We start from the raw sequence: 19,533 nt of genomic DNA, 5'->3' as shown, positions 1-19,533 counted from the left end.
AGGAATAAAACAGGATATTAAACACAAAAAAACAAAGCACTAAAAACAAAAACGTAAATTACAATCTTAAATTAACAAAACTCAAGGCGAAAAAAATGAAGTCTGTCTCATTTTTGTCTTAAGTTGCCAACATTTCCCCACTGTCACTTTTTGATATAAAAACAATATTTTTATCACAAGATTGATTTAACATCGCATACATAAATCCTCGAACATTAAATTTCTTAGGATATTTTTTCTTATTATTTAGTAAAATTGTACTTGACATGGCACCATTGCATCAGCCCCTAACCTAACCTAGCCGGTTGTTTTTTAAATTGTTCTCAATTGGCAATGTAAAATATAAACAGATATTTTATCGAGCGTTTCAATTGAAAATCTATTTCTATTGATTTATAAATCAATTGTAAATTTTTGTTACCGGGAAAATATATGAAAACGGCTCTGAGCTACTTATAAGTACATACTTTTTTTATTATTACTATCATCCACTTTTAGTACATATTTTTTTGTTAAAATGTTTTTGGTTGAATCTTTAAAAATGTATTTCATGTTAAAATACTTAATATAATTGAAGGTTGTATTATTATTGTTTTTTTTTCCTATACAGAAATAGTATTTACTGTTTAAAATGTTAATAAAATAAATTCATTAATGCCATGTTCATGTGAAAATGTGCGTTATATACTGTGTATTTAACAATATTCTATCTATTGTTGTACAGTGCAGTGCGATGAGTGGATCACAGAATATTTAGAAAAAAGTAATTTCTTACTCCTGGTTTTAGACTGTAGTTTGATTTTTATCTAATATAAAAATAATAATAATAATATAAAACCCCGGTGTGATCTGAAGGAATTATAGAAAGAAAGAAATTTTAAGAGTCAACTAATAGTTTCTTAAACATAGCATCAGTTAGAAATCATTTTTTTTAAAATTTTATACAACAAAATAAACCGCTTCAATTACACAGTTTAAGAAAATAATATAACTGACTAATAACTGAATTGGATAAATATAACTCAACCATACATATCCACACAGAAGAAAAATGTACATATTTTTGCCCCAGTCGTTTTTCTCCAGACAACAGAAAACAATCTATAAAAACTTTTATCTACAGTAATAATCACAGGGCAAGAATAACTATATTGTTGTTTACCAATATTGTACTCTAAATTGTGTAGGTATCATTTGAAAAAAAATTAAAACTATAAAGCTTAGAAAAAAGTTTTAAAACCTTATTTCATACTTTTTGAACTTTATGGAATGGCGGAATGAGCAATTATCATGCAATTGTAACATCTACTACTAGATAATATGTTTAAATATATTCCAATAAAAAAAAATTTAAGAAGGATATAGACAAATTAAAAACAACAATACCCAACTGCGTTATTCTTTGAATTATTATTATTTAACATAACATTTATACAAATGTAGGTATGTTTATATTTTATAAATAATGTGTTCAATTATATTAAGTATTTTAACATGAAATACATTTTTAAAGATTCAACCAAAAAAATTTTAACAAAAAAATATGTACTAAAAGTGGATGATAGTAATAACAGTAGCTTAGAGCTCGCTTTTCATATATTTTCCAGTAACAAAAATTTAGCTTATCCGCCTGTGGACGTACAATTTAAGTTCATACAACACAACAAAAAAATGGTGTACAGTAATAAAAGCAAAAAGTATGCCAACGGCACGTAGTGTTCCCAAGCGGTCACCCATCCAAGTACTAACTACGCCCGACGTTGCTTAACTTCAGTGATCGGACGAGAACTGGTGTATTCAACGTGGTATGGTCGTTGGCGGAGAAGCGAGTTTATTTTACTTATTTAAACACAATATTCTTTTTTTTAATAATATAATATGATGTAACACATGCATAAAATTAGTTAAACAGCACAAAAATTAAATACAAACTAAATTCCATTATTTTATTATTGTGCACGTTTAAAATATGTTTATACATGTACTTGTCGATAAATGGGCAGCCTGATATGTTGATGGTTGAACAATGTATAACAAAAGGATTTTGGTTATTAAGAGCCATGGCAATGTTTGTAAGATTCAATTATTTAGCAAATACCAAGTTACATCATACAACCACGCGATGAATGAATAAAGGAAATTTTAAAAACTGAATTTTGAAATTTAAAATGTTTGGTTCCCTAAGGAGTATTTAGCATTTTTGACCAAGTGTAGCAATATGAAGTAATGACAATATTTTATAAAAACTGATTGAATTTAGTAATAATAAATGTCGGTTGCTAAGGATTTGTTTTTTAATAAATACTTCATATGTATATTTTATATTTTGTTGACCATGGTGTATAATATTTGGAATTTGACATTTTTCAAAATAACTGGTCTTTGATTGTTGTTTAATTTTTGGGCTACTGCGGCTTAAGCAGGTGGTGACGATCATTTTGAAACCAAACGACTGCTGTTTTTTAAATTAGTTACTATACAGTAGTCGAGGACAAATTAATATATTGTAATTTGAACATAAAATTAAACAAGTCCACAACTATTTTCGAAATTTAATGAATTGTTATTCTTCAAAAACTATGATTGTATTGTACACATGTAATTTCGAAAAATATTATGGATCTGACTTATTCAAAATAATTTTGAGTCGTCCATCGTGATTATGAACAAGTCAAAATAATTTTGGGTCTTCCCCGAGAAGGATTTTGACTTTTCCATATTAATTTTGAGAATTCCAAAAAAATTTTGGAATTTTTTCTACCCAATTTTGATTTTTCCAAAATTATTTTGGTTTTTCAAAAATTAAGTCAAACAAATTTAGTATTATTTTAATGTGCTTTTAAGACGTTTATTTGGGCCGTTCCCGGTGGTACTGCAATACCGGGTCAACCCGCGGTGGAGTAGGAGCAAGCCCCAAATTCTCCACCAATTTGAAAAAATTAGTTTAACATTTGAACCCCACGATGTGAGGTGTATCAGATGTTAAGCTGATAAGAACAGATACTACACTTTGATCTTAGCCGATAGGCCGAGAAGCGATACTTTCACACACCAACTACATTCTATTTATCAAAAAACAAACGCACAAACAAAACGCAGAACGATAATTTTGGAAAACTCGAAAAAATTGTCAAAAACGCTCGAAATATGCACGAAAACGTGCTAAAAGTTGCTCTAATTTCTTGTAAATGTCAATTACAATTTAAATAATATGTTTCAAAAAGATTTCGTAAAGATTTTGGATCGAATTTTTGAAAAAAACCTGCCAAAATTTCACAAACTCAAAAAAAAATCAGCGTCAGCGGTATCTACCGGCAGCCGCAGGCAATGCGGTCCGCGCATTTGTGTATAGCCGCCTTCTCTACTGCTTTACTGTACATCCGTTAGATAGCACTACTGTTATGCTTGCAGTGATATAATATTTATTTTCAAAATTTGGGAAAATTCAAAATCCAAAATTATTTTACAAAAGTCAAAATCCTACATTAGGTTTTTTGGGAAATTCAAATTTCAAAATTATTTTGGCCGTTAAAATTCATCTTATAGCGTTTTGGAAAACTTAAAATCAATATTAATAAAGCAAATTCAATAAAACTCTAACCTCTAGTATTTAAAAAAACTCAAAATCCAAAACTATTTTGAATTTTTAAAAATTTTCCGGTAAAACCGAAATTATCATAAAAATTCAATATTACTATTTTTTTGTATTTTGGATAATTCAAAATCAAAAATTATTTTGCAATCGTCAAAATCCTCTATTGTATTTTGAGATAGTCAAATTCCAAAGTTTTTATCTAATAGTATTTTTAAATTCAAAATCAAAATTATTATGGAAAATACAAAAACCTCTAGTATTTTGGACAAGTTAAAATCTACAATCATTTAAATTCTGTTTGCTATAGTAACCAAATTTAAAATAATGGCTATGGTTTATTTTTAAAACTTTTGCCATCAAGTAGCAGCAGCCTAATATTGAAAAGACAGATCACAAGTTTTCGATCAATAACAAACGGGAATTATGGCCTCTAAAAATATTAATAATTCTTATGTAACTGTTAAAAAAAAAATACATATATATTTGCTTATTATTCTGTACATAACCATTGGCAGTTAAAGTAGTTGGATTTTCTTAAAAACGGTAGCAACCAAAACTAGTCGTTAAAATAATTGTGTGCTAGTGTAAAACTGAAAAAATAACATTTATAATATACATGCTTATTGTCATATGTTGCTAAAACTTTTATTTCTATAAGTTATACCCATTTTTTTTAAAAATTATTATGAACATTTATAGGCATAATAATATTATATAGATACATCATTTTCTCCAAAAGCTTATAGCACTATTACTGATAGCAACATACATGATACAGGTCTGAGTAATGAAGCCTGCATACTGTCCCATCGGCCGGACAAAATATCTACCAATTTTAAATTAATATGAACTATAATTGAACATTTGTTTCGTTTTAACAATTTTTTATAACTAATTCTTTTTATATTTTATAAGATAAAGAAAACAACAATTTTGATTGAGAAATTCACATGTAATAATATTATAATAGTAAAAAACAATTTAAATCAATACGTTTAATTAAATATTAAATTTTCCACACAAAATATATACTAGTTTTAAATTATAATCATAATAAGTGTAACTTTTTCTACTTAAAAATTAGAAACAAAAAAAATTCAATGTTTTGTTTTTAGTAGATGAATAAACGTTTTATTTACTAATAATTTATTAGGTTGGTTTTTTTTTCAATTATAAAGTAACTATGCAGTTTTTAACTTGTGTACAGTATACATAATAATAATATTACTCTGATATTAGATTCATGAACAAACATAATTTTTCATAAAAATATATCAAGCAATTTAAGAGAAAGAAATTAATTTTATACGTAGTTATAAAAAAAAAATCAGTATGACGATGTGTCAAATTGAATTGACAATAGTCCTATGCAAACTCTTTGCTGGCACTCGAGTTCAATTAAAGTTAAGGAGTTCATACAGTTTGATAATACATCCGATTGTCGTTCTTTCCTTTGACGTCCATGTCTTTGATTATCTGGATAAAGAAAAAAAAATTAGATGAAATTGCAACAAAATAAAAGTATAATACAATTTGTATATACAGTTTGTCAATGAATAATAAATAACGTGAAACTCTTTTATAAATAAAAAAAAGTTCCTTAAAAATAGTTGAAATAGTGAATTTGTTAAACATAAAATGGTATACAATTATTGTTTCATATTGAATTAAACACATAGTAAATTTAGCCTTCAAGTTTATTTTTTTTTTAATTAAATTAATACTATCTAATTAATAGTAAAATTCATAACAAATAAATTAAGTTTATTATTTATTCAATATTCAAATAAAAAAAAATAAAATTATTATGATGTAAAAAACTTAATGTTTATGCAAAAACAAAAAACTGTTGGTTATCTTTAGCTTGCGTTAAATTAATCCAATATAATTAAGACATTAGTGCGCTTTGTGCTTTGGATTTAAATAATTATTTTATTTTATTAGGTATTCAAATTTTTATTTTTTGCTAGAATTGTATTTTTTAACTGTTGAAATATTTATTGTGCGATTTTATTGAATTACCTATTAACTTTTTAATTATGAAATCAATGCATGTATATAATTTGTAGTTTTCAAGTTTTGTAGTTTTAATTTAAAGTTATTGTTATTATTAATTTAAATCATACCAAGTATTAAATACACTTCAATAGTAGTGCACAGGTGTGATGAGTGCATTTTTTTCCGGAGAAAATGAGTTATGTAGAATGGACATAATACACATAATAGAATATTCAGAGATGAAAAAAATACTTGTCAAATATATCAGAGCGAAAAATAATTGTTTTAGAAGAAAAATCATTTTAAAATACTAATCAAATATTATTATTTGTATATATTTATATATATATTACCAATAATATATATATATATATATAATAGCCTGACTAAAAATTACCGCTGCTGGAGAACCATTCATAGGTTCATTAAATACATAATAATGTTTGAAATTATAACAAAAAAAAAAATCATTCATCACACTTGTGCACTATGCCATTGATATTATTATGTTATATATATATATAACATAATTTTAGTCATTTCAATTTAAACAAAAAAATAAAAATTCACCAACATCTTGGTCAGGCCTGTCGTACGCAATCTCTTGACTGTATCAAGTAGTTATTCTGAGCAGAGCTTGGCTTTTGTTAAAAAAACATCGATCTGTAATTACAACATTTAATTAACAATAAAAAATATGTAGTGTTTAACATATTTTATTTAAAAATTAAACTTATACTTTAACCTCATGTTATCAAAAGTAGCTTGCGAGTCTAAAACTCAAGTAAATTTATGAAAACTATTTTAATAATTTTGAGTAGTAAGCTTGTTGTTGTTGTATCAATCTATTAGTGTTAGTAACTGAAATAATAAAAAAATTCAAAAGTAAATACATTTATAAGTAAGTTACCCATGAACTTTGAATACATAATTCGGCGGTTAAAAGTCTATTGGGCTGTTAGTATAAGGGACATTTTTCATAGTTTTCAAAAGCATAAAAGTAAATGTATTTAACATTGTTCTATCCAGTTAACCAAAATAATATTAAAGGTACAAAAAAACTAAATACAAACCAACATGTTTGTGATATATATTTCAGTTTTTATCAAGCCAATAATAATTATAATAGTCGGATGGTTTAAATGTTATTTGTCGTTAATGTCAGAACCATATATGTCCAACAATAGGTAAAATAATCTATCAACATTTTTTTGTGTTGTATGTATTGGGTTACGATTTTATAATTAACTATCGATTTAAATATATTGTACACACGGGCTCACGGTTACCTTTAAGTCGTAGTATTAATCCAGCCATGCTCGTTTACTACAATATTTTGCTGAATTTGAATGAGGTAGTAATTGCGGATAACAGTTCTTATGTGTTATCATATTTGTCGTATAATATTTTCATGTATTCTACGTAATACTCGAAGAGACAGCAGAGGGAAATTTAGCCTGAGAAGTTATTATCCAAGTTCATAGTTCAACAAAAAGTTATTATTTTCAAAGCACATTTTATGCTCTCATCAAACTATCAAACAACTTGTTCTTAATTGTGGCTTTAAAGATTCAACACAGTGAGCAAGTTATGCATAAGAACTTGATTCATAAAGCATTTCTCTGCTCTTAGGCAGAGTTACGGGAGATTTTAACCGTTTTTCTGTAGCATAAAAGTGATTGACAAAATTACTCATTGGAACTTCTGTTGGTTTGTTGGACGGTTTGATAATAAACATTTTCACTGTTGGCAGCTTGAATGAAGATTGCTTTCTAGAATAATTCTTGCTTCTTTTCTGGAGTTTTCGTTGACCAAGTGACTTTACTGGTGTACGTTTTGACGGTGATCTTTCATTAATATTTTCTGTAGGAAACTATGGTGGAGATAGCACAAAACACTAAAGAGTAAACAAAATTACTATAATAATAATTATTGATACACAATGACTTAAGGTCTTATAATCTTCAGTACTATCAAGAACAAAAATATTATTATCACACACTAAAATTTGAAAGAATATATTTTGTGATAAGAGTATATTATCAGTGAACCCCGCTATTCCATAAAGTTCAAAAAGTATGAAATAAGGTTTAAATCTTTGTTCTAAGCTTTGTAGTTTTAACTTTTTTCAATAATACCTACATAATTTAGAGAACAATATTGGTAAACAAGTAAATATTTTTATTCGTATAAATTAAGTGTCAATATTAGATTAGGTCATATTTTGTTACACTCGGTAAACAGACACTTAAAATCAAAATCTTATGTATTTTACTTTAAAATAATTAAGTACCAATCTTAAACGCACAAATGTCACAGATGTAAATCTTTCACATTGTGCACAACGCTATGCTTTGCGACCGACTGCTCACTTACTATAGCGGCTTTTTGATGAGATAAGGCTAAGAAAGAAAATATATTACAATAGAAAACTTGCAGTCGTTCATATTATATAGAATGTCATAGGTACTCGGGGACTTGTGTGGCCTTATGGCTTCTTTGCTTTTTCCATATAAACATTTTGTTTATGGTTAGTCGATAATTAATAATAATTCTAGAAATGAAAGTAGGATGTCAATGCGGCGGCGGCGGCGAAGACTCGGTATCTACTATCTTGCCGGTAGATGGCACCATTGGGAGTTTCCATTAAAATCACCAACATGCACCCTTGGAAATTCGGGTAAAGTTTACTGGAAATCTCATTAAAAGTAAAATTTTTGAATTCTGCGGCATTTCATCTACTCACGGACTGGTCGAATGCTGGAAAAAAACGTTTGTCGGCCGTCAGTCCCTGTCGAATGACACAAGGTCATGGGGGAGTTCACTCGACGGGTCGACCGCACCCATCAGAGCATAAGTACTGATAATTGCCCGGCAATCGTCCAACTCCGGTTCCCTTTCAATACGAATAAATCTTTCGCCTTTTACTAAAGATTTCCGTGGAGGGGAGCACTCAAAGGAGTCTAGATGAATAATTTTTCTAATGCCCGACTTTCGAGTTGGGCTCATATTACTTAAAAACAGTAAATTAACATAAGTTCATCGATACTTGTGTTCAATATGTCATAGCACTACTGGCCAGTGCAGTGACTGTCCGTCGATTAGTGCTTACAACATGACACATTCCAGCCTTTCTGGGGTACTTGGATATCCTAATATAAAGTGTCCAAAAAATTGCTAGATAAGCTGTGAATTACATTTCAAAGAATGCAAATTCAAAAATAATTGTTTCGCATATTTCAGGTTTTTTCATGATTTAATTGAAAAAGAAAAAAGTTCTTTGTAATATTAATTGTTTCATTTGGGTATTTAAAAAAGAAGTTCTTACTATATTTTTCTAGGTTCTTGGTATCCGTAAACAAGTACTGATAGGTGAAATCAACGGTAGAAGACCCAGAGGCCGCCCCTGCACATTAGAAAACAATATTTTTTGTGTTTTTTTATTTCAAGCTCAAAACAACACCTGGATACATAATGTGTAGCGAACCCGGTTGACGCGTATCAAAAATATGTCTATCATCGTCGTTGTTCACCGCGTACAGTATTTTCGACGTTTGTACATACCGCAATAAAAATTTGATATCTCTCAATTTTCCTTTGTTCGGCTTTTATTAAATCGTCGGTGTGCATTTTTCTGCAACGGATTTTAGTCAATCCTGTACTTCAAGACCGCTGTGATGGTCGTAAACGAAAAAACGAAAGCCGGACGTGATATCCTTTTAATTTTGTTTACGCTTTACATGCCCGCTTTGGTAGCAGCAGCAGATCCGGTAAGGCCGTACCACGTTGACGCTTTGAATTGTATTATTCAGTTTACCCGGTTGGAGGAATCTGTCGCAACACGATGGTATCAAGATATATGTGCCATGGATGTTAAGACCCCGGCGCATCTTGTCCGCCAAAGATATACTAGAAACCGACGGAAATGGCCAACTAGTCAATAACTGACAGCAACGCGGATATTAAAATCCGTCAAGCACACCAGCTTTTCAGCTGTAAGTATGCCAGCACTCTGATAATTTGTTACAATTACACTTCCGCCGCAGTACTCGAGTGTGCAGACACTGGAGATCCCGCCACGACCGCGGTATGTATAAAAAGGTTTATAGATATGATCAGTGAAATCGACCAAATAGTGGTGCGCGTCCTGGCCACGCTTGCGTGTATTAAAGAAGTATTCCCAATAGCAACGTACGACAATGGTGTGTCCGGGACGTTGGAAGAATTCAAAAGGTTCCACGGCTCCTTGTTTTTCGATAACGCATCACGCGACAAAACATACCACGACTTAATAATCGATTTTACCCAAAATAATGTGCAAATCGCCTTTAAAAGCTTAGGTAAGTTCTACGAGGATTTTTGCAGACCGAAAAAAGACAAAGAAATTGCCAGAATTTGGCGAGATTTGCGGAGAATGCATGGAATATTGATGCCCCTTGACGTATTGCGACAAATTAAAAAACGGATAGATTCTACCGTCAACTCGAGCTTAAGTGAACTCTGGGCCTCTGTTGGCTTCGAGTACGATGAGGTAAATGATAAAACTCGTGTTACGTACCAGCCGTAACGAATTTCGAAAAAAAATTAATCAAATCTATACTATACGACGAATTATCTGTCTAAGAATAATTGAAAATCCAGCCAACATAGAACGCGAAACAATCCTCATCCAAAGCCGCAACAGTTATTCGCTTGATAAAATATTCTAATTGTCAAATACATTTTATAAAATTACAAAACCTGTACAGCTGTAAAATTCCATTTTATAATTATTAACTGACTTTTATAATTCAAATATACGTTTGAAAAAAAAACCCATACATTTCTAGTTATTTATGATAGAACAATATTTTGTATTGGTCAATCTTGATTTGTTTAATAATACACTGAACAAATACATTAAGGTCGTGGCATATTAAGGTGAGAGGAACTCACAGATCTATATAAACGGTTACAACAAAAAGTGATTAAATCACTTTCCAATTAACACTTTGATGCAAATCTGTGGATAGTAGGTTAAAACCAATCTAGTATAAAGCAAGCGCAATAAGAAAGTATTATCCGTAAGTGAGTAGTTGTAATAAATATGGTATAGTAAGTATAAATATATGGTTTGGTAAGTTTGGAAATAAAATAATAAATATCAATAATAACAATTATTATTCGGAAAATTGTATACGTCATAGTTTAATTCAAGATCTACCTTTTGCTAATTTTCAGACTAAAATCCCTAAAACTTGTAAAAGTGAAAGAAAGAAAAAAAATACTATCTGTTTTACGGGAAGGGGACTGTGATATTCGTTTGGGTTAGGTATATATCATTGAAACTAATTGGACTATTTTTAATAAAGTTATGGAGCGCTGTAAATCTAAGTTAAAAAATATGTACATTTTTTGGGGGTTTTTCTCGATTTTGAAGGGGAAGGGATGACTTTTTAAAATGTTTGGCCTTTCAGATGCGATTTCTGATTTATAGAGTTGCTACACGAAGAAATCGGTTCAGTGGTTTAAAACATATTTAGGTTACAGACACAAAAAAAGAAGTGAAAATCAAAACACAGTTACACAAATACAAGTATACAACACATTCTCGGTTTATACAGAAACTATTTTTTAGTTGTTTTAAGGTTTTTTTTTGTGCAAAACTTAGTGTTTGAACTAAGGAAGAAAGGGGAGAGGGGAGGGGATAAAACCTAAAGAACCACACGAATATTCGTGGTTGACGCCATCAGTCTTAATACATCATTATAATAAAAAAAAAAACATTTTTTTAAAACTAAAAAATACTCTCTGCTCGCTTCACATCGCATAAGACAAACAACAAGTCGTTTTTCGATTTATAACAAAAGTTTCCGTTTGACAGTGTAAAATTTTAATATTATATATTTTATCATATTATTAATTTTTTTTTTTTGAATTCACTGTAAAATCGACAATCGTAGAAAGGAACATATTATTTGATTTGCAGCCGGGTTAAACTTAAAACTAAACTTAACATAAAAGTGACTTGATAATAATATAAAATGTACTTCATGACGTTCACTATTTTGTTAATATTTTATTTTTTTATTGCTATCCCTGTACTGAGTGAACCTACCTAGATAGGGTTTTTTTTTTATATTTTCTCAGACAATAGTCAACAATACTTGATTTGTAAAATTCGATTATTATATTTGTCAAGTTTTACTTTTGTAATGATTTTTATTTGTATTATTATGACCGACCGAGAATGTATATTTTATTGTTGGAAAAAAAATATTCCAATAAATGAAATAATTTGTAAATCAGATGTTCACTTTTCTTTATAATTGATATATTATTTCGAACTTGGTTTTTTTTTATTGACAATTAGAGTTATATTTTCGACCCGATAATATATAAAATGTTATCAAATAATATAATTTAATATTTAATTACATATTTTATAGGTACTATTTATATTGATTTCATATACACTTGATTTTATAGAAAAATTACACTTGGGGGGGGGGGGATTTCATGCGGTCTGTTTTTAAGGAGTTTTGTATAGGCAATATTTAAGAAAAAAGTGGTTTTAACATATTTCGACCGTATCAATTAATATACCGGTTAATTTGAATGAGCTTCAAGTTATTATTTTTAATTTAAAACATTTTTTCACGAGTAAAAGCCATTTTGGTTTCTTTTCGGCCAAAAGCCAGACAAAATATCGATTACTCAAAATGGACCAATTTCAATTCTGTTAAGAGATCTGTGTTCTTTGGCTACTTTGCCAAAAAAAAAATAATACAAAAAACTTTAATTTATTATTATTTGTTAAAATCAAAAAAATGCTCATGTTTTATCATTTTAGTAGGTAAAACATAAAAATAATTATGCGAGTCATGAAATAACCAATGACTATTTTTGTGTATTAATTGTGTATCTAAGTATAGTCTTAATTATGTAGGCATTTTAAGTAATCGTTATACTGTTGCAAACTTTCTCATTTCGGACGTATCTTACAACAATGAATCGATTCACATTTCACAAGAAATCGTTAGTCGATTGAAGTTCAAGACTAAATAGTTTCACTACTGCAGTTAGTATAATATCTGGGATATGTTTTGCGCCTCGTGTAAAATTAGTACCGGCAACAGATTTAACTCCATTTTAGCCTTATCATTTATGGCTAAGAGATCTATTGATAACGTCATTCACTAGTTCATTCCAACTTGAAATTTGAAATTTCTACTTTAAAGAAAATAAATCGACTAAGGCTTATATTGTGTTCTGTTTATTTTTCTTTGTTAATCCTTAATCGTGTCTAGTTTCTACTGTACGGTATGTTATTATTTTGTTATTATTTTATTCTTTATTTCACTTTTACAAGTTTTACGGATTTTAGTCCGAAAATTAGACAAAAGGTAGAACTATAATTTAACTATGATGTGTACAATTTCTCAATAATTGTTATTATTGATATTTATTATTTTATTTCCAAACTTACCAAACCATAATTTATACTTACTATACCATACTTATTACAACTACTCACTTACGTATAATACTTTCTTATTGTGCTTGCTTTATACTAAATTGGTTTTAACCTACTATCCACAGATTTGCATCAAAGCGTTAATTGGAAAGTAATTTAATCACTTTTTGTTGTAACCGTTTATATAGATCTGTGAGTTCCTCTCACCTTAATATGCCACGACCTTAATGTATTTGTTCAATGTAATATTAAACAAATCAAAATTGACCAATACAAAATATTATTCTATCATAAATAACTAAAAATTTGAGGTTTTTTTTTTAAACATATATTTGGAATTATAATAGTCAGTTAATAATTATAAAATGGAATTTTATAGTTGTACAGATTTTGTTATTTTATAAAATGTGTATCTGACAATTTGAATATTTTATTATGCGAATAACTGTTGCGGCCGTGGATGAGGATTGTTTCGAGTTCTATGTTGGTTGGATTTTCAATTATTCTTCGACAGATAATTCGTTTTATAGTATGAATTTGTTTAAATTTTCTTGGAATTCGCTACGGTACGTACGTATTACAGGTTATGCCATGAGATCTCTTAAGCACGAGTCGACGGTAGAATCTATCTCATCTTTAATTTTTGCCATTACTTCGAGAGGCAGATGTTCTACAAGCATTTCCTCGATGTATCGCACAATTCCGGCAATTTTACCATCTTCATTCGGTCGGCAAAATTTATTATAGAACGTACCTAAGCTTTGTAAAGCGGTGCCCATATTATTTTCGGTAGAATTGATTATTAAGTCGTGGTAATTTTTGTCGCGTGACGTATCATCGAAAAACAAGGTGCTGTAGAACCTCTTGAATTCTTCCAACGTTTCGGACACGTTATTGTCGTACGTTGTTATTGGGAATTCATTGTTAATTAACGAAAGGTTGGCCAGAACGAGCACCACCATTTCGTCGATTTTTTGGATCATTTTCCTAAATATGGTTATACATACCGCGGTTGTGGTGGGATTTTTAATGTCTTTACACACGAGTACTGCGCCCAAAGTGTAATGGTAACACATTTTTAGAGCGCTGGCATACTGACAGCTGAATAGCTGATGTGCTTGACGGATTTTACGACCCGCGGTACTGGCGGTGACTAGTTGGGGGCCGCGATTGCTGTCGGTTTCTAGTATATCTTTGGCGGACAAAACTTTGCCTTCTTCCATCCACGGCACGACTATCGTGTAACCATTGCATTGTGGAACATTTTTCCAACCGGGTAAATTAAACATAATATTCAAAGCGTCCACGTGGTACGGCGTTACCGGAACTGCTGCTGATACCAAAGCGGACATGTAAAGCGTAAGAAAAATTGGAAAAAAACCACGTCCGGCTTTCATTTTTTCGTTTACGACGATCACAACGCTCTTGAAGTACATGCTTGACTAATATATCCGTTGCAGAAAAATGTACACCGGCGATTTAATAAAAGCCGAACAAAGGAAAATTGAGAGATATCAAATTCGTACTGCGGTATGTACAAACGTCGAAAATACTGTATGTGGTGAACAACGACGATGATAGACATCGGTTAAAACTATTTTTGATACGCGTCAACCGGGTTCACTACACATTATGTATTCAGATGTTGTTTTGAGCTTGAAATAAAAAAACACAAAAAATATTATTGTCTAAAGTGTATTTTTTTTTTGCAACCCGTGCAGGGCCTTCTCTGCTTTCTTTTATATATAAATCATGAAAAAAACCTGAAATATGCGAAACAATTATTTTTGAATTTGCATTCTTTGAAATGTAATTCACAGCTTATCTAGCAATTTTTTGGACCATTCAGTTGAACATGCAAATTTACGAACTTTATATTAGGATATTCAAGTACCCCAGAAAGTCTAGAATGTGTCATGTTGTAAGCATTAATCGACGGACAGTCACTGCACTGGCCAGTAATGCTATGACGTAATGAACTCAAGTATCGACGAATTTAAAAAAATTGACTGTTTTAAAGTATTGTGAGCCCAACTCGAAAGTCGGGCATTAGAAAAATTATTCATCTAGACTCCTTTGTGTGCTCCCCTCCACGGAAATCTTTAGTAAAAGGCGAAAGATTTATTCGTATTGAAAGGGAACCGGAGTTGAACGATTGCAGGGCAATTATCAGTACTTATGCTCTGACAGCTGCGGTCGACCCGTCGAGTGAACTCCCCCATTACCTTGTGTCATTCGACAGGGACTGACGGCCGACAAACGTTTTTTTCCATCATTCGACTAGTCCGTGAGTCGATGAAATGCCGCAGAATTCAAACATTTTACATTTAATGAGATTTCCAGTAGACTTTACCCGAATTTCCATGGGTGCTCGTTGGGAATTTTGATGGAAACTCCCAATGGCGCCATCTACCGGCAAGATAATAGATACCGAGTCTTCGCCGCCGCCGCCGCATTGACCTCCTACTTTCAGTTCTAGAATTTTTATTAATTATTGATTTACCAAAACAAAATGTTTATTTGGAAAAAGCAAAGAAGCCATAAGGCCACACAAGTCCCCGAGTACCTATGACATTCTACATAATATGAACGACTGCAAGATTTCTAATGTAATATATTTTCTTTCTGAGCCTTATCTCATCAAAAAGCCGCTATAGTAAGTGAGCAGTCGGTCGCAAAGCATAGCATTGTGCATAATGTGAAAGATTTACATCTGTGACATTTATGCGTTTAAGATTGGTACTTAATTATTTTAAAGTAAAATACATAGGATTCAGATTTTAAGTGTCTGTTTACCGAGTGTAACAAAACATGACCTAATCTAATATTGACACTTATTTATACGAATAAAAATATTTACTTGTTTACCAATATTGTTCTCTAAATTATGTAGGTATTATTGAAAAAAGTTAAAACTACAAAGCTAGAACAAAGATTTAAAACCTTATTTCATACTTTTTGAACTTAATGGAATAGCGGGGTTCACTGATAATATACTCTTATCACAAAATATATTCTTTCAAATTTTAGTGTGTGATTATAATATTTTTGTTCTTGATAAATGATAATATAGTTAGTGTTATCACAGATTAAATGAAAACAGATTGTTCACTCTCGATGTAAACAAAAAATGAGCTGATAAGCACTCCGCCGAAACCAGTGTGACCATGTCAGCCGGAACGAAATTATCGAACTTGTATTTACCACAAATTATATGATTATTTCATATAATCTCATATAATTTCATATAATCACAAATTATATGATTATTTCATATAATCTGTGTATTTATCATATTAAATGTTAAAAAAATAATAAATGTTATATCGGTAATAATATTGATCCCGTCGATAACACCACAGATTATATGAAAACAGATTGTTCACTCGGGCCTTTAACAATAGGATTGCAAATAAGGCTCTATGATTGGCCCGCCAAAATCAGTATGACCGACTGAAGGGAATTTGTTTTTAAACGTGTTCGCGGGCTTTCGCATTTGTTAAATAATTGAGTTAAACAGAATGTTTCTCTTGTATTTACCAAACATTTTATAAATATTAATAACCATAATGATAATAATAATAATTTAATAATATTATTCTTACAATTACAGTTGTTTTATATTATCTTACGCACTATATAGTATGACTTATCCAAGGGCAATAATTTTAATTTCAATAATAAATTACAGTTAATAAATAATAATACATTTAATAATAAGACATTTTAAAATTCCCAATAAGTAAAAATATAATGCGTTATAAACAATAAACATAACATATCCATACTTATTAATATACAATTTTAATTATTTCTAACATAGAGAAATAGTAAGCTGTCCACCATAGGGCATGACAACTGACAGAGCATTAATCAACTATGAATAGTATTGACACGCAGTATTTAATTACATTGTTATTGTAAAAATAATATCAATTCAAAAATAATAAACAAAAAATAATTATAAATAAAATAATACAAATTATTATAAAAAAGTATTAAACAAATAAAAGTATTGCATATTTATATACCTAGTTATACGTGTTTTAATATAACCAATTTTTTATTTACTCTAATTCTATAGGCTACTCAGATAAAAGTCGTGCCTTTAAAAGTATATTTGGCGTACAAAATGCGCATACGCGCCTGCTAATAGGTTAAAATAAATAAAAAATAATGAACATGAAATAATTATTAAAAATTAATAAATCACAAAGTTCACATAAATAAAATAGTATAATTGTTAGTAAAATAGTATAAAAAACTTAAGTGCCGAATTGTTTTCCGTTTAACATGTTACGGATACATATGAGTTCTAACAACTGACAAATTTTCAACTTAAAGGTCCCAAAATTATGGCTTAAAAACAAAAAAAACTTGTAACCATCCTAGGGGGTGGGAAATGGGAGTAATATAAATCCGACAACAGTCCATTTTTGGTCGTTTAAAAAAAATGTTTTGCCAGAACCATTTCCATTATTCTGAAAATGCAAACTGTATAAAAGACTTAGATGCTATTTTAAGTATTATGAATGAAAACAAATTTAAATATAAAAATATGTTTTAATAATTTTAATTTTTTTTGGTCAGAATAATAATGTCAACCAAAAGATCACCTTGTATAAACTACAGGTGATTCATCTGATGTAAGACATTCGTTTTTTCAGAAAATTAATTCCTTTAAAACTGTTTAAAAAATGTTAGTAATTGATTATTATTGTTCATCAATCTGTTCATTTGCTATGAAAAAATGTATAAAATATATCATAAATTAAATATAAATTAGTAAATTACAGTCAATTAAAAATTACTAAATTGCCATGAAGTGTTTCTTTTTTTAGAATTCATTCACATTCCGACATAAGGTTAATTAATTCCCATTCCTCATTCCTTAAAACTAAATGTAATACATTCATGATTGCATTCCTCTAAAAAGGAATGAAATCCAATAAATGCAATCTTTCCAACACTGATATATATATATTCAGTGTTAGTAATGAAATGTCTTTGAGATAATGATAGAGTGTTATCGACGGGATCAATATTATTACCGATATAACATTTATTATTTTTTTAACATTTAATATGATAAATACACAGATTATATGAAATAATCATATAATTTGTGATTATATGAAATTATATGAGATTATATGAAATAATCATATAATTTGTGGTAAATACAAGTTCGATAATTTCGTTCCGGCTGACATGGTCACACTGGTTTCGGCGGAGTGCTTATCAGCTCATTTTTTGTTTACATCGAGAGTGAACAATCTGTTTTCATTTAATCTGTGATAACACTAACTATATTATCATTTATCAAGAACAAAAATATTATAATCACACACTAAAATTTGAAAGAATATATTTTGTGATAAGAGTATATTATCAGTGAACCCCGCTATTCCATTAAGTTCAAAAAGTATGAAATAAGGTTTTAAATCTTTGTTCTAGCTTTGTAGTTTTAACTTTTTTCAATAATACCTACATAATTTAGAGAACAATATTGGTAAACAAGTAAATATTTTTATTCGTATAAATAAGTGTCAATATTAGATTAGGTCATGTTTTGTTACACTCGGTAAACAGACACTTAAAATCTGAATCCTATGTATTTTACTTTAAAATAATTAAGTACCAATCTTAAACGCATAAATGTCACAGATGTAAATCTTTCACATTATGCACAATGCTATGCTTTGCGACCGACTGCTCACTTACTATAGCGGCTTTTTGATGAGATAAGGCTCAGAAAGAAAATATATTACATTAGAAATCTTGCAGTCGTTCATATTATGTAGAATGTCATAGGTACTCGGGGACTTGTGTGGCCTTATGGCTTCTTTGCTTTTTCCAAATAAATATTTTGTTTTGGTAAATCAATAATTAATAAAAATTCTAGAACTGAAAGTAGGAGGTCAATGCGGCGGCGGCGGCGAAGACTCGGTATTTATTATCTTGCCGGTAGATGGCGCCATTGGGAGTTTCCATCAAATTCCCAACGAGCACCCATGGAAATTCGGGTAAAGTCTACTGGAAATCTCATTAAATGTAAAATGTTTGAATTCTGCGGCATTTCATCGACTCACGGACTAGTCGAATGATGGAAAAAAACGTTTGTCGGCCGTCAGTCCCTGTCGAATGACACAAGGTAATGGGGGAGTTCACTCGACGGGTCGACCGCAGCTGTCAGAGCATAAGTACTGATAATTGCCCTGCAATCGTTCAACTCCGGTTCCCTTTCAATACGAATAAATCTTTCGCCTTTTACTAAAGATTTCCGTGGAGGGGAGCACACAAAGGAGTCTAGATGAATAATTTTTCTAATGCCCGACTTTCGAGTTGGGCTCACAATACTTTAAAACAGTCAATTTTTTTAAATTCGTCGATATTTGAGTTCATTACGTCATAACATTACTGGCCAGTGCAGTGACTGTCCGTCGATTAATGCTTACAACATGACACATTCTAGACTTTCTGG

General features: G+C 30.0%; 1 long non-coding RNA gene and 5 other non-coding genes across 7 annotated transcripts; 2 read left to right on the top strand and 4 right to left on the bottom strand.

The window, feature by feature from the left end:
* Positions 1–1,700: 1,700 nt before the first annotated feature.
* Positions 1,701–1,819, bottom strand: LOC126847259 (5S ribosomal RNA). Its single transcript, XR_007687011.1, has one exon. It is a non-coding gene; the product is annotated as a 5S ribosomal RNA (ribosomal RNA).
* Positions 1,820–2,847: 1,028 nt separating this feature from the next.
* On the bottom strand, positions 2,848–3,040 carry LOC126847274 (U2 spliceosomal RNA). The gene has a single exon (XR_007687023.1). It is a non-coding gene; the product is annotated as a U2 spliceosomal RNA (small nuclear RNA).
* Positions 3,041–4,802: 1,762 nt separating this feature from the next.
* LOC126846800 (uncharacterized) lies at positions 4,803–7,589 on the bottom strand. Of its 2 annotated transcripts, none has more exons than XR_007686931.1 (4): positions 6,883–7,589; positions 6,333–6,454; positions 6,168–6,256; positions 4,803–5,071 (listed from the first exon to the last, which is right to left on the bottom strand). It is a non-coding gene; the product is annotated as an uncharacterized LOC126846800 (long non-coding RNA). The 2 variants fall into 2 exon arrangements; XR_007686930.1 differs by having other exon boundaries at positions 6,339–6,454.
* Positions 7,590–8,477: 888 nt separating this feature from the next.
* On the top strand, positions 8,478–8,599 carry LOC126847292 (U5 spliceosomal RNA). The gene has a single exon (XR_007687036.1). It is a non-coding gene; the product is annotated as a U5 spliceosomal RNA (small nuclear RNA).
* A 6,477-nt stretch (positions 8,600–15,076) lies between these two features.
* LOC126847290 (U5 spliceosomal RNA) lies at positions 15,077–15,198 on the bottom strand. The gene has a single exon (XR_007687034.1). It is a non-coding gene; the product is annotated as a U5 spliceosomal RNA (small nuclear RNA).
* A 4,081-nt stretch (positions 15,199–19,279) lies between these two features.
* Positions 19,280–19,401, top strand: LOC126847289 (U5 spliceosomal RNA). Its single transcript, XR_007687033.1, has one exon. It is a non-coding gene; the product is annotated as a U5 spliceosomal RNA (small nuclear RNA).
* The last annotated feature ends 132 nt before the right edge of the window (positions 19,402–19,533 follow it).

The sequence above is a fragment of the Adelges cooleyi genome, unplaced genomic scaffold (assembly GCF_023614345.1).
Source record: "Adelges cooleyi isolate 19-005CV unplaced genomic scaffold, UGA_ACOO_1.1 ACOO_flye_CR_arks_rails_tigmint_CR_PRNA_9, whole genome shotgun sequence".
Taxonomy (NCBI): domain Eukaryota; kingdom Metazoa; phylum Arthropoda; class Insecta; order Hemiptera; family Adelgidae; genus Adelges; species Adelges cooleyi.
Note: the sequence above shows the minus strand (reverse complement) of the source record. Positions and strands in the feature narration are given on the sequence as shown.